An 11909-nucleotide genomic window follows, 5' to 3' on the forward strand; every position below is an offset into this window, starting at 1 on the left:
TTAGATCCAGATGAAACAACCGGCCCCTAAGATAACCCCGACCAATTACCGTTCCGGTGAGAAGATCCTGAAATATCACATACATAGGAAAAAAGGTCACATAGCACTGAGTGTCAGCGTTCAATTGGGCAACATATATCAAATGATAAGATAAAGCAGGTACATAGAGCACATTGTGAAGCTCTATGGTGGGAGTCATACGAACGAACCATGTCCCTAACACGGGGAATGCTTCACCATTAGCATTAGTAACATATGGTACGGGTGGAGAAGACTGTACGGTAAAATAAGATTTGTTATAAGTCATATGATCAGATGCACCAGAATCAATAATCCATGTATCAAAACTAACAAAGTTAGAAATATTGAAAGCCATACCAATTTGACCACGACTAGCGATGAAGGCTGTAGGTGCTCCTCCAGTGGTATGATGATCATGCCCAACCACACCAAAGAGATCTGGTTATGGAACTAATTGAATAGCTGTTTTGCCTGATGTAGGTGTGGATACAATTTCCAACAGGTCACACGAACATAGTTAGTATCATGACAATAAGAGCAAGAAGGGCGGGTCTGATTCCCGAAGCCTGGTGGTGGTCCTTGTCGATGAAGTGGAAATGAAGTTGCTTGCGGAAAGGGTGGTGCCGGAGATCTAGCATGAACAGTAAGACTGGAAACGACAGCCGGTGCCGGAAGAATACTCTCTTGCTGAGACTCATCCTTTCGGATATAGGTGAAAACGGTGAGGAGGCTAGGTGGTTTAGTCATTTGGAGCAATTCGCATTTCGCACTGGTATGCTTTGTATCAAGACCTTTCAGGAAATGGTGAACTCGTTCAAGCTCCTTCTCCTTTTGGTACCAAACAATATCCTCTTGATTTTTGATCATGCAAGGACGTTTCACATCAATCTCAGCCCAAATATTCTTCAGTTTGGTGAAATAGTGTGTCATCGGTTGCCCATCCTGGTGTAATGCCAAATTTGTGCACATTAACTCATGAACTTGTATAAAATCAGAGTCATTAGTATATAAGCTGGCCAGTGTCTCCCATATTGCCTCCGCAGTGGCACAAGCCTCCACTAGATCAATTATCTCGTCATTCATAGCATTCCACAAGACGGATGTCACGACCCCAAAATTTCGAGTATGAAACTCTAATTTTGAAATCATGAAAAAATCTAAAACAATCTCAATAAATCGAAATAATTTTAATGTCACAGTGGATCATATCTGAGTTCAAAATACAACTCAGACAAACCGATTATTACAAACCAAATTTATAATTCAACATTATAACAAATGGAAATGTATAAATCCTCACAAAAATCCACAAATAATTCTCACCACAAGATAAGATAAAAACAACTTCAAGTCTTCAGAGTTGTCCTTCGATTTCCACTAATCGACACCTGCGGAATTATCCCCTATACCATCGAATAGGTGCACCGGGATTGTAAACACAAACCCGGTAAGCTTTGCAGCTCATATGAGTAAGAACAACAAATACAACTCGCATAAAATATATACGAAAGTCCACAAATCAACCATTATAAATGCACTCATGACTCTTTAGACGGCCAATCTGGTTGTCTAATAATGTGAAAATATATATGTTCATGAGGAGTTGAGCAACCTCTCTGTTTACCCAAATGCATTTATAATACGGGTACTCATGAGCGCTAGTACACCTATGTTACCCCTCATATAGTACACCGCCGACATTGGACAACCATATGTTACCCAATATCAAAAATATATGGGTACTCATAAGTCGATAACCCATCTGTTACCTCATATGCAGTACCCCGACAGACAGACTAGAGCTCTAACTGTATCGTAACTTTCGCCCGACCAAAAGCTAGGTTCCGACATTCCAACACGTCTGAAGACTGGTCCGAAGACATAATCACGTCCGAAGACAAAACACGTTTTAACAAAACTCAATGTTAAAAACCACGTACAATAAGCATCACGTTATATTGTACAATCAAATCAAAAGCTCAATATATATATCTTATCATCAAAATGATCTTATTTGCAACAAAATCCTGACAGTATATAATATAGCAAATTATATATATGTACCTATTTACCATTTATACAAATATATATTCCACTATATCATATACATGTCATATTTCATTCTTTAAAATTCTGCATAATCTTGAATCTCCGCAAGAGTAGATTCGTAAATGTGAGATTTTACTCACCTTATAATCTTGACCGTAATTCCACGATGCTGAAAGTAATTCCTTTACTTGAATTATCGATCACCTTGAAAAGATAAGGAAGAAGAATTTAGAATCGTTACGTAAACCTTAAATGCCGAAACAGTAATATTATTTTACTGTTCAACAATTTACTATTCACGTATTTACTATTCATGTATAACTGTACAAATGCATATTAATTACGTATTTCTGTACGAGTACATACTGTCTCAGTAAATAATAATTACCGATTTACCCTTCCGAAATTATTTTTACATTTCCTGAATGTAATTTACATTTACATTTATCATATGTAAAATCAATTTATATTTACTGTACGTAAATCACTTTTACATTTACCGCACGTAAAAATAAATTTTACAAATTTACTGTTTCGAAAACACTGTTCACGTGCCGCCGCACGTGGCGGCGCATGGGGTTCACGTGCCACCTCCGGCGACCGCGCATGGCGCACACGCGCCACTCACTGTGGTAGCGCGTGGGGCCCACGCGTAGCACGCCACCGCCGCCCCATTTCTCCTTCTCTCCTTCTCCTCTACCTTCTCACGGCGTCACGCCGCCCCTAGGCCACTCCATTGCCCTTCACGCGCCGCCTAAGGCGGTGGTATCTCCCCTCCTCCACCGTTCTCCGATCTCCACAATTTCAAACTAAATCAACCAAAAATCCACAACCAAGCATCACAACAACCTAAATAAGCTAACCTCACCTCGATTTGATGGTGGTGAGCTCGCCTTGAGCACGGCGGAGAAATTGCAGAAACTTCGCGACGTTCGTACGGCTTCACGGCGGTGAGGCACGGGACGACAAGCTTGAGGGTTGCTGCAGAGGTACTTGCGATGCCGTAGAGCTGGACGGTGAAAGCCACGACGGCCCAGGGAAGCAGATCGCCGGAGGCGATTTTTCTGAGGTGAGAGAGAGAGAACTCGGGGAGAGAGAAGAGAGGAGGCAGGGTGAGGAGAGAGAGAGGGGTTTCCAAAAATGGAAACCCTAAACTGAAAAATGTTCTTTTTATACTCGTTTCCGAAATCGGAAACTAACTTCCAACGTTAATAACTTTCACGTCCGACGTCCGATTCGAACGCGTGATGCGTCCTCGAACTCATAACGCCGAGCTCTACAACTTTCGTGAAGGACGTTTTCACAACCGAGCGACGGAATAAAAGTCGATTCTCTCGTCGCGGATACGTAACGTTTTTTTAAATCGAAGTTCCGATAACGTTTCCGTTTTCAATTTCCGACGTCGCAAGGCGACACAAACACATTTAATGAGTTTCACAAACTTTTTAAATTTAAAATCAATCCAATAATCATTCAGGAAAAAACGGGTTATTACAACGGACATGACAAGACCATCGTTGTCGTCCCCTTTATTGTAGGCAACAATATCCTCAGAACTAGGTGCCTTAGTGACGACGGTGACATGCCCATCTTGTGCATGCCACGAAGCTGAGCAGCCATAAGTCGTTTCTATTTACGGAAATTGGTTCCGCTGAGTTTGGCACCCCCAAATGAACCACTGTTAGAACTTTTGACATATACTTCGAATGTCAGAACATCAGGAATCTGAGAACCCTCCGCTTCGTGTCTAGATTCCATTGAAAAAGAAACAATGTAAAAAAGCAGGGATTAGGCAGGAACAAAAGCACAAAAAACGGAGAAGAAACTGTCTCCAGTGCACTTGCACTGTCGGTGAATATGCACTAACAGAAAAAAAGCTGCTGAATCTGGACGGGCCGGGTCGGGTCGAGTTGACCCGGTCGGTTTGAGATGACCGGGTCGCGTCGCGTCGAATCTGGGCTGAGCCGGGTCGAAGTTGGGCCGTGCCGGGTCGGAGCAAAAGGAAGCCGGGTTGGCGGTGCGGAGAGAGGCCGACTCGATACGAAAAAGAACGACGGCCGGAGAGGAGCTGCGCCGGAGGAGCGATCGAGCAGTGTCGGAGAGCAGCGCCAGAGGAGACTGCGGGTCGAGCAGGGGTGGTCGGCGACGTCGGGGGGGGGGCGGTAAGGAGGACGGCGACGTCAAGAAGCGTCGGAGGGCAGCGGGGCGAAGCCGGACAAGAGGAGGCAGCGGTGAGCAGCGGGCAGTGACCGGTTGGAAAAAAAGAAGAGAAAAAACCTAGAAAATTGGCTCCGATACCAAGTTGAAATAAATTGCTTGTAATTGCTTGATGAATTCATACACAGATTAATCATATATATGGCCTAATCGAACACTAATTACTCTGTGATTCATGCCGACAAAGCTAATTTCTACAATCAAGAAACAAAAAGTGAGGAAGCATTTTACATGCTAGATTTAGGAGTTTTTGTCGAACTCATGGATACCTGGAAAAGAATCTTCCCATGGTGCAACCATTCTATGCTGTTAAGTGCAATCCACATCCGGATCTCCTCGCCACCTTGGGGGCTCTTGGCTCAAGTTTCGACTGTTCGAGACGGTCTGAGATTGAATCCATGTTGGCTCTGTGAGTTTCTCCGGATCGCATTATCTATGCCAATCCTTGTAAAGCTAGCTCTCACATCAAGTACGCAGCTGAAGTTGGCATAAACATAACCACTTTCGACTCGGTGGAAGAGATTGATAAGATCCAAAAATTGCACCCGAAGTTTCTTTACTAATTCGTATCAAAGCTCCGGATGAGAGTGGGAGCAGGTTGCCAATGAGTTCCAAGTACCGTGCTCTTCCTGAAGAGGTGCCTCAACTTCTCCAACTCGCTCAAACTGCAGGGGTCCAAGTTGATGGGATGTCATTTCACATAGGAAGTAAGTTCCACAATTCTGAATCATAGAAAACAGCCATCAAGGAAGCAAAGGCGGTATTTCAAGAGGCAACCAGGCTTTGCATGCCTCCCATGCATGTGTTGAATATTGGCGGTGGCTTTGTCTCCGATGTGTTGTGCTTTAAAGCTGCGGCGGCAGCGGTGAAAACCGCCGTGGACAAGTATTTTCAGAAGATCAGGAGCGACGAAGCTTAACAGTGATTGCCGAGCCAGGTCGGTTCTTTGTAGAGTCTGCTTTCACACTCGTGACCAACATCATCGGGGAGCGCGTGAGAGGGTAGATTAGACAATATTGGTCAATGAAGAGTTTTATAGCTCCATGATGTTCTTAGCCAACACAAGCCTAGTTGATTCATGCATTTTTTTGAAGTTCATATTCAATGCCGATAGTCATGACAATGAGAAAATGGATGGATGCCAACTGATGGTATGTGGTAATGGTGTTGTTGGTGCTCGCACTTACAGTTCGACTGTGTTTGGTCTGACGTGCAATCCGGTTGATATGCTACTGGAGGGTCATCAGCTACCAGAACTAGAGGTGAACGATTGCCTGGTATTGCGGAATTTTTATTTTTTTTATTTTTATAAGAGGAGTGCAACACGAGGTCTTTGCATGAGGTCACCCATCCTAGTACTACTCTCGCCCAAACAAGCTTAACTTCAGAATTCTGATGGGATCCGATGCATTATGGGTGCTTATACCTCATCGCGTACCAATAAGTTTAATGGTTTTGGTTCAGCCAAGATCACATACCTTACTAAATGATCAAGGATCATGCTGTTATCGTGAGTTAGGAGCTGGAACAGCTGTGTTGAAGAGCTGGTAAAGCATAAGCATGGTAGTGCTAACAGCTAGATTTAATCATTAGGATTAGTGCTATACAACAACACAATATTCTCCAATCTTTCCTATAGATAGATAGCTTAGCTTGTATCAATTCAACACATCAATAACAATCAATATAGCAACTTATTCTACTTGGTATCAGAGCCAATCTTTTCTATTTTCTGATTTTTGGGTTCGTATTCTTACCTTTTAGAACCGGCAGTGTTCTTGCAGCAAGAGCTTGGCGCCTTCCTCTATCCTCGTCGGAATCATCCGACGACGTCGGCACTCCGCGGCGCGTCCAGCTGCTCATCACTGTCTGCCTCCAGCGCCGTTTCGTCCGCTGCCTCCGCCTCCAGCGCCGCTTCGTCCTCTGCCTCCGCCTCCAAGCTCTACCTCACCGGCCCGCATCAAGCTCTCCACCGCACCAATTTCCGGCTCCACCTCACCGGCCCGAGCTCTCCATCCGATCGAATTGGGCAAAGGCATAAGCAACAGGACTTTGGAAAATTTTCGGAGAGGTTTGGGATTGTTTCGGCGATTCAAACCTAAATACCACCCTGGTCATTTTCAACCCGCCCCGGCCCAGAAATTTTTTGACCCGGCCCGACCATAGCCGACCCGAACCGGACATATTTGACCCGGATCCGGCCAGACCCGACCCGGACAGATTTGACTCGGATCCGATTTGATCCGACCCGCCCCGGCCCAAATTGGATAGGTTCATATCTTTGTTCTTTTTTTGGTGTTTCCGCTGTATAATCTCTGATCTTTGATTTCCCTTTTTTCAAATGGTTTTCGGCGATGACGTTGAGAGTTTTCAGAACAATGATGTTTCGAACTTTGAAGTCTCTGTCAAAAGTTCTGACAGTGGTTCATTTGGAGGAACTAAAATCAATGGGACAAATTTCCGTCAATGGGAGAGAATTATGATAGCTCATCTTCGAGGAATGCACAAGATGGGGCATGTAACCGGAGTAACTAAAGCTCCAAGTGCAGATGATATTGTTGCCTGCACTAAGTGGGACGACGATGATGGTCTTGTCATGTCTGTCTTGTGGAAAGCTATGAATGAAAAAATAGTTGATCTGGTGGAGTCATGTGACACTGCGCAGGCGATATGGAGGACACTCGAAGGTTTATATACTAATGACTCTGATTTTATACAGGTTCATGAGTTAATGTGCACAGCTTTGGCGATGCACCAGGATGGACAATCGGTGGCGCAATATTTCACCAAACTAAAAAATATTTGGGCTGAGATTGATGTAAAACGTCCTTGCATGATCAAGAATCCAGAGGATATTGTCTGGTACCAACAAGAAAAGGAGCTTGAGCGTGTTCATCATTTCCTGAAAGGTCTTGATGCAAAACATAACACTGCAAAAGGGGAATTACTTAGAAAGACCGAATCCCCTAGCCTGATTACAGCTTTCACATATATCCGAAAGGATGAGTCTCAACAGGAGAGTCTTCATCAGACACAAGTTGAAGTTTCCAGCCTTATTGTTCATGCTAGATCTCCAACACCGCCCCTTCAGCAGGCAACTTCCGCTCCACTTCATCGGCAAGGACCACCACCCCGCTTCGGGAATCAGCCCCGTCCTCCTTGCTCTTATTGTCATGATACTAACCATGCTCGTGCGACCTGTTGGAAGCTGTATCCACACCTTAGGCCTAAGAAATCCAATTATCGTCCCAAGGCGAAAGCAGCTATTCAATTCATCCAAGAACCAGATATCTATGATATGGTTGGACATGATCATCATACAACCGGAGGAGTAGTGCCTACCGCATCCATCGCTGGTCGTGGTAAAATTGGTATGGCTTTAAATATTTCTAACTTTGTTGGTTTTGATACATGGATTATTGATTCTGGTGCGTCTGATCATATGACTTATGACAAATCTTATTTTTCAATATTATCTCCTCCACCAGTATCATATGTTACTAATGCTAATGGTGAAGCCTTTCCGGTCATCGGGAAAGGATCGGTTCGTCTTACTCCCACAATAGAGCTTCATAATGTGCTATATGTCCCTACTTTATCTCATCATTTGATATTTGTTCCTCAATTGAACACTGACGCTAAGTGTTCTGTGACATTTTTTCCTATGTATGCGATCTTTCAGGATCTTCTCACCGGGGGAGTTAATTGGTCGGGGGTATCTGAGGGGCAGGTTGTTTCATCTGGATCAGACATATGCGGGGGAAAAACCAGGGGCACCATGTCGAACCGCTTTAATCTCCACTTCTGACAAGTTAAGTGAAGTTTGGTTATGGCATCGTCGCTTAGGGCATCCATATTTTAGTGTTATGAAACAATCCATGCCTACTTTGTTTATTAGTGTCGATGCGTCTTCTTTACGTTGTGAGACATGTGTTTTGGGTAAAAGTCATCGTTCTACTTATTCCCCTAGTTATTCTAATAAATGTATTCTTCCTTTTGAATTAATTCATTCTGATGTTTGGGGGCCCTCCAAAGAGTCTACTGTGTCAGGGATGCGGTATTATGTGTCATTTATTGATGATTGTACCCGTCTTTCGTGGATTGTTCTCCTCAAAACTAAAGTTGAAGTTTTTCCGGCTTTTCAAGCCTTCTATACCAATGTTCAAACACAGTATAATGCCACAATTAGAGTTCTTCGTTCTGACAATTGGGGGAATATGTGAATCCTGCCTTTCAGGAGTTCTGTAACACACACAAAATTGTTCATCAAACAACGTGTCCTTACACACCTGAGCATAATGGAGTTTCTGAAAGAAAAAATCGGCATTTACTTGATATGGCTCGGTGTATTCTTTTTAGTGCCCATATGCCTAAGTACCTTTGGGGTGATGCTGTCCTCACTTCCGCCCATGTCATTAATCGTCTTCCCTCTCGTGTCTTTCAGGGGAAAGTTCTATATGAGGTGCTTGCATCTCATGTCTCATTACCCTCTTTTCATAATCTTCCTGCCCGTGTTTTCGGTTGTGTTGCTTTTGTCCATCTTCCAAAACACCACCGGTCTAAATTAGATGCCCGGACAGTTAAATGTGTGTTCGTTGGGTATGGAGAACATCAGAAAGGGTACCGCTGCGATCATCCACCTACCAGGAAGTACTATGTTACTATGGATGTTACTTCTTTGAGGACATGAGCTATTTTGCCTCTTCTGATATGCTCTTCAGGGGGAGAATTCATATTTTGAAGCGCTGTATCCTGGAGAGGGGGAGACAAGTAAGCCAGTAGATATAGTGACAGGTTCTATTGAGATTACCAATATGTCAGCTACACATGCACCACCGGATGATTCCGACAGTGAAGTCACTCTAGAGATTCAGGAACCAGAAGCTGACAGCACAAAAGCCCCTCATGCCTCCCCTACTGTTGTTTATACCCCTGACCAACGTTCCCCTGGTACATAAGATCACTCACCTAAGGTTAGTCATTATATTGGGGCTAATACTAGTGAAGCTAATAATAGACAATATGTCTTGCCAAATAGGTCTAATCGAGGTCAGCCAACAAGAAAATATGAACCTACCCTTCAGGCTAAAGCTAAGTACCATGTGGCAAATTTTATGTCTACCAAAAGATTGTCTAAGTCATATGAATCATTTGTGAATCAAATTTTTACTGTATCAATACCTAACAAAGTACAGGATGCATTGGGAGATACAAAATGGATGAAAGCGATGGAGGAAGAGATGGAAGCATTACAGAAGAACAACACTTGGGAGCTTGTACCTCCACCACATGGCAAGAAGACCGTGGGATGTCGTTGGGTGTTTACAGTGAAGCATAATCCAGATGGATCAGTAAGCCGATATAAAGCACGCCTAGTAGCAAAAGGGTTCACCCAAACATATGGCATAGACCATGATGAGACATTTGCACCAGTTGCAAAGATGAATACTATTCGGGTATTGCTCTCTTTTGCTGCTATCTTAAACTGGCCACTTAGACAGTTTGATGTTAAAAATGCATTCCTTCATGGAGAACTTACAGAGGAAGTATATATGGATCTTCCTCCTGGTTATGTGGCAGCTTCTCCAGAAAACTTTGTATGCAGATTGAGAAAATCTTTGTATGGTCTTAAACAATCTCCTCGTGCTTGGTTTGGAAGATTTTCACAATTCATGAGGAAAATTGGCTACATGCAGAGTAATTCAGAGCACACATTATTTCTCAAACACCAACAAGGGAATGTAACAGCCCTAATCATATATGTTGACGATATGGTAGTTACTGGTAATGATACTATTGAGGTGGACAGATTACAAAAGCAGCTAGCCACAGAGTTTGAGATGAAGGACCTAGTTACACTCAAGTACTTCTTGGGCATTGAGGTAGCCCGGGGAAGTGATGGTATCTATTTGTGTCAAAAGAAGTACATCCTTGATCTACTAACGAAGACAGGTATGTTAGATTGCACTCCAATTGATACTCCTATTGAGCAGAACCATCGGTTAGCAGAGTACCCAGAACAAGTGCCCACTGACAAGACTCGTTATCAAAGGCTAGTCGGACGCCTGATTTATTTGTCACATACCAGGCCAGATGTTGCGTATGCAGTAAGTGTAGTGAGTCAGTTCATGCATAATCCGAGTGTAGATCACATGGATGCTGTTGTGAGGATTTTGAGGTACTTGAAGTCAGCTCCAGGGAGAGGAGTAATGTTTTCTAACCACAACAATATCCTTGAGATTTGTGGCTTCACAGATGCAGACTGGGCTGGAAATATTACAGATCGGAGACCACATCATGATACTTTACCTTTGTTGGAGGTAATCTTGTTACGTAGAGGAGTAAGAAACAAAATGTGGTAGCTCGATCTAGTGCTGAAGCAAAATACAGAGGTATGGCTCAGGGAGTGTGCGAGTTGTTATGGCTTAGGAATTTGCTACAAGATTTGGGTGTTAAACCTAAGTGTGCTATACAGTTGTACTGTGACAACAAGGCAGCTATTGATATTTCACAGAATTTGTGCAGCATGATCGTACAAAACATGTAGAGGTTGATCGCCACTTTATAAAGGAGAAGCTAGATGCTAAGATCATATGTTTTCCGTTTGTTCCTACAGAATAGCAACTTGCGGATATACTCACAAAAGGAGTGTCTAAGAAGGTCTTTTATGACTCACTTAGCAAGTTGGGCATGGTTGATATGTATGCGCCAACTTGAGGGGGAGTGTTATCGTGAGTTAGGAGCTGGAACAGCTGTGTTGAAGAGCTGGTAAAGCATAAGCATGGTAGTGCTAACAGCTAGATTTAATCATTAGGATTAGTGCTATACAACAACACAATATTATTCAATCTTTCCTATAAATAGATAGCTTAGCTTGTATCAATTCAACACATCAATAACAATCAATATAGCAACTTATTCTACTCATGCATGATGTTAGCACATATGTTTTATCACGAAAACTCATGTTCATTTTTCACGTTTCACATGTTGTTTTCTACCTAAATAACTTTGGTACCACTATGTGGCAATACATAAATAATGGTTTGATACTTGTTTTCAGAAATGTAATTTCGATCTACTTATATTTATCGAGAAAGTAATCATGCAGTACGTGCCTTAATTACCTACTCTTACCTTTCTTTAATTGGTTTAACTTCGTGAGATTTTTTCATGAATTCATTATTTCTTATGGTCGATTAATTGGTCGTATTGGACTTCTTAACTTCGATTCCGATTCTAGTTGAATTTTTCTTCTATTTTCATTGTATGGTGTGTTTTACACAAGACGGACCAGTAATTCAAAGACTTTCGCATGCTTTCACAGGGTTGTGTAGCGAGTTGTCCTATGACATGATGCAAGTGATGCAACAAGCAGATCGATCGATATAAATTTTCATTTAGATGGTACCATCTATAAAATATTGATAGAAAGATATTACATAGTTAGCTTGATAAATAAGAAAAACAAATAAAAGCTCAACACGTACATAAGAAAACGTAAACAAAATAACATGCATAAAATATAACATCTAGTCCGTCGACATTGAACTCAGGACCTACTACAATCATTCAAGGGAAAAGTACTTAATTTTTGTGAAAATATACTTTAACTTATGCTT

General features: G+C 42.5%; 2 pseudogenes; one reads left to right on the plus strand and one right to left on the minus strand.

The window, feature by feature from the left end:
* The first annotated feature begins 4462 nt into the window (after positions 1–4462).
* LOC126792326 (ornithine decarboxylase-like) lies at positions 4463–5777 on the plus strand (annotated as a pseudogene).
* LOC126792979 (uncharacterized) lies at positions 5602–5715 on the minus strand (annotated as a pseudogene).
* Positions 5778–11909: the final 6132 nt, after the last annotated feature.

This window comes from Argentina anserina, chromosome 4, assembly GCF_933775445.1.
Source record: "Argentina anserina chromosome 4, drPotAnse1.1, whole genome shotgun sequence".
NCBI lineage: Eukaryota > Viridiplantae > Streptophyta > Magnoliopsida > Rosales > Rosaceae > Argentina > Argentina anserina.